The following is a 347-nucleotide window of genomic DNA, read 5'->3' as shown; positions in this document are numbered from 1 at the left end:
CACTACCTCATTTTTGCTCATTCCGAGGTCGTAGCAAATGGGCACCAATTTGTATGTCCGTGACGATGTAGACTGATTGGTGATCTCTTCACAAAGAAGAGCAACTTGGGGGGTGGCGACGGGCGTTTCTCTTTCAACACAATGGACGTCCACGAAGCAGCCGCCAATTTACTTATCCCCACTTGGCATACCTTCTGCTCCCTTTTATGTTAAACTTGGTATGATATAAAAAATTTGAAGTTTGTATAAAAGGCAGTTATGGACAGTTGAGTTGAGAAGCTCTCTTGTCCAACTCTTTTTTTTTTTTTTTTTTTTGCGTTCCACAATTCCGTGCGTCGTCCTGCGTT

The sequence above is a fragment of the Plasmodium fragile genome (assembly GCF_000956335.1).
Source record: "Plasmodium fragile strain nilgiri unplaced genomic scaffold supercont1.17, whole genome shotgun sequence".
NCBI lineage: Eukaryota > Apicomplexa > Aconoidasida > Haemosporida > Plasmodiidae > Plasmodium > Plasmodium fragile.
This window is presented reverse-complemented; position numbering follows the sequence as displayed.